Raw genomic sequence first — 4,071 nt, forward strand, 5'->3', positions numbered from 1 at the left:
TGGATAAAGAAGATGTGGTTCATATATACAATGGAATATGACTCAGTCATTAGAAAGGATGAATACCTACCATTTGCATAAACATGGATGGAACTAGTGTGTATTATGCTAAGTGAAATAAGTCAGGCAGAGAAAGACAATTATCATTTTGTTTCACTCATATGTGGAACATAAGGAATAGGGCAGAGGACCACAGGGGAAGGGAAAGAAAACCGAATGGAGAGAAATCAAAGAGGGAGACAAACCATGAGAAACTCTGGAATCCAGGAACCAAACTGAGGGTTACAGAAGGGAGGGGGTGGGGGGATTGTGTAACCAGATGATGGGTATTAAGGAGGGCATGTGTTGTGATGAGCCCTGGGTGTTACACACAACTAATGAATCATTGAACACTACGTCAAAAACTAATCTTGTACTATATGTTGGCTAATTTAACATAATAAAAAAATAAGGTTAAAAAAAGACATAAAATATGACACCACGGAAAAGCAAGAGGGAGAAGGACGTTGATAAAATAAGGAGAGAAAATGTCATCTATGGACTACAGTCCCTACAGCCAAGCTGCAACCCAACAGGGCTACAGTGCTTACACTGTCCAGTCCACTCAAGGATATGCACAGACCACCCAGCCATATGGGCAGCAAAGTTAATGGCACCTGTGGACAGCCCAATGATGTTTGCTACACCCAGGTCAGAGCACTGCAACCTCTGCCAGACCACCTATGCAACTTCTTATGGACAGGCTCCCACTGGTTATACTTCTCCAACTGCCCCCCAGGTTTATAGTCAGCCTGTCTAGGGGTATGGCACTGGTGCTTATGATACCACCACGTTATGTTTGCTACCACCCAGGCCTCCCATGCAGCTCAGTCTGCATATGGCACTCAGCCTGCTTACCAAGCTTATGGGCAGCAGCTAGCAGCCACCACACCTGCAAGACCGTAGGATGCTAACAAATCTGTTGAAACTAGTCAACCTTAATCTATCACAAGGGGTTATAAACAGCCCAGCCTAGGATACGGACAGAGTAACTACAGTTATCCCCAGGTACCTGGGACTTACCCCATGCAGCCCCGTCACAGCACCACCATCTTATCCTCCGATCTTCTATTCCTCTAGACAGTGGACTAGTTATGATCAGAGTCGTTACTCTCAGCAGAACACCTATGGGCAGCCAAGCATCTCCAGACGGCAGAGTAGCTATGGTCAACAAAACAGCTATGGGCAGCAGTCACCCACTATTAACCTCCTGTCAAACTGGATCCTACAGCCAGGCTCCAAATCAATATAGCCAACAGAGAACCAGCAGAGTTCATTCCAACAGGACCACCCCATAGCATGGGTGTTTATGGGCAGGAGTCTGGAGGATTTTCCAGACCAGGAGAGAACTAGAGCATGAGTGGTCCTGATAACCAGGGCAGGAAAAGAGGGAGATTTGATTATGGAGGCTGAGCAGAGGTGGGGAGGTAGCAGGACATGGTTGAATGAGCAGCTCTGGAAAGCAAGGTGGTTTCAATAAGCCTAGTGGACCCATGGAGGAAGGACCAGATCTTGATCTATAGGCCCACCAGATCAAGATGAAGACTCTCACAACAGTGCAATTTATGTGCAAGGCTTAAATGATAATATGACTTTAGATGATCTGGCATACTTCTTCAAGGGAACCAGAAAACCCATAATTCATATCTACTTGGACAAGGAAAACCCAAAGGCAATTGCTACAGTGTCTTACGAAGACCCACCAATTGCCAAGGCTGCAATGGAATGGTTTGATGGGAAATATTTTCAAAGGAGTGAACTTATGGTTTCTCTTGCTCAGAGGAAACCTCCAATGAACAGTATGCAGTTTGGTATGCTTCACCTGAGGGCAAAGGGATGCTGTTGCCATGCTGTGGAGGTCCAGGGGGCCCCATGGGTCACATGGGAGGCTGTAGAGGAGACAGAGGTGGCTTCCCCCTAAGAGGGCCCCAGGGTTCCCAAGGGAACCCATCTGGGGGAGGAAACATCTAGCACTGAGCTGGGACTGGCAGTGTCCCAATCTGGAGTGTGGAAACCAGAACTTCACCTGGAGAACAGGATGCAAGAAGTATAAGTCCCCAAAGCCTGAAGGCTTTCTTCCATCACCCTTTCCACCACCTGTGTGGTGACCAGGCAGAGTCAGGCCTGGTGGCATGATGGGAGGAAGAGATGGCCTCATGGACCATCATAGTCCCCATGGAATGTTCAGAGGTGGCCACTGTGAAGACAAAGGTGGCTTCTGTAGTGGCCGGGGCATGGACTGAGATGGCTTTGGTGCAGGAATACAAGGTGGTCTTGGACCTTTGATGGAACAGATAAGAGGAAGAAGAGGCCAGCATGGAGCACCTAGAAAAATGCCAGGAAGGCAGAGACCAGCCCTACTATGCAGAGACCCTGCAAAACTGCATTGACTATCAGATTTATTTTTTAAATAGAGAATGTTTTAGATTTGTAATTCCATATTTATAATTTTGACCACAACATTATGATTATTCCTTGTCTGTAATTTAGTATCTTTCATCATCTGTGATGAAACATTAAAACAAGTTAAAAGGTAGTGTGCCAAGTTTTTATCCTTCCTTTAAACATGGTAGTTTAACTAAGACTAAACAATGGGAACCCCTTGGGCGCCTGGGTGGCTCAGTTGGTTGAGCAACTGCCTTTGGCTCAGGTCATGATCCTGGAGTCCCGGGATCAAGTCTCGCATTGGGCTCCCTGCTTGGCAGGGGGTCTGCTTCTCTCTCTGACCTTCTTCCTTCTCATGCTCTCTACCATTCTCTCTCTCTCTCAATAGATAAATAAAAATCTTAAAAAAAAACAATGGGAACCCCTTATGAGCATGTTAGTATCATTGTGGAGAACGAAGAGGGCCTCAAACTGTAACAATGTTAATGGCTGTGATTTTTTTTACATAAAATTCCAAATGTTCATAAAAAATATGACACCATATACCTAAAACATGGGGAAGAGAAGAGTAAAGAATGTGTTCAAACTTAAATAACATGAGCTTAATGTAGACTGCTATGTGCAGATGTTGTATACAAATCTAATGGTACCCAGAAATCAAAACCACTAATAAATACGCAAAAAATAAAGAGAAAGAAATCCAAATATATCACTAAAACAAAACAAAACAAAACAGAAAATCAGGAAACAAAGACAAGAAGGGATCAGAGAAAATCTTCAAAAACAACCACAAAACAAATAATAAAATGACAATAAATATGCATCTAGCAATAATTATTTTAAATGCAAATGAATGAAAAGCCCCAACCAAAGGATATACGATGATAGAATGGGTGAAAATAACAGGACGCATCTCTATGATGCCTATAAGAGATTCATTTTAGACCTGAAGACACCTGCAAATTGAAAGTGAGGGGATGGAGAAATATCTTCATGCAAATAGATGTCAAAAGAAAGCCAAGTAGCAATACTTATATCAGACAAAATAGAATTTAAAACAAAGACTGTAAAAAAAGACAAAGAAAAATACTATATAATTATAAAGAGGACAATCCAACAAGAAATATAAGAATTGTAAATATTTTTGCACCCAGCATAGGAGAACCTAAATACATAAAAACAGCTAATAACAAACATAAAGGAACTAATTGATACTAATACAATGATAGTAAGGAATGTTAATATCCCACTTACATTGATGGACCAATCATCAAAACAGAAAATAAATACAGAAACAATGGCTTTGAATGACACAATGCAACTGATGGATTTAATAGATATATTAAGAACATCCTATCCTAAAAGAGCAAGATACACATTCTTTTCAAGTGCACATGGAACATTCTACAGAATAGATCATATATTCGCCCATAAAACAAGTCTCAATTAACTCAAGTGGATTGAAGTCATACCATGCATCTTTTCTGCCCACAATGATATGAAACTAGAAGTCAACCACAGGAAAAAATCTGGAAAGACCACAAATACATGGAGGTTAAAGAACATGCTACTAAACACTGAATGGGTCAACAAGAAAATAAAACAATAAATTAAAAAGGACATGGAAACAAATGGAAATGAAAACAC

At 41.8% G+C, this 4,071-nt stretch overlaps 1 pseudogene; it reads left to right on the forward strand.

Annotated features, from left to right (window-relative positions):
- Nucleotides 1-527: 527 nt before the first annotated feature.
- LOC112816753 (RNA-binding protein EWS-like) lies at nucleotides 528-2,429 on the forward strand (annotated as a pseudogene).
- Nucleotides 2,430-4,071: the final 1,642 nt, after the last annotated feature.

Source organism: Callorhinus ursinus, unplaced genomic scaffold, assembly GCF_003265705.2.
Source record: "Callorhinus ursinus isolate GAN/ISIS: 27379988/994484 unplaced genomic scaffold, GSC_fseal_2.0 scaffold66, whole genome shotgun sequence".
In the NCBI taxonomy this organism is placed as follows: Eukaryota; Metazoa; Chordata; class Mammalia; order Carnivora; family Otariidae; genus Callorhinus; species Callorhinus ursinus.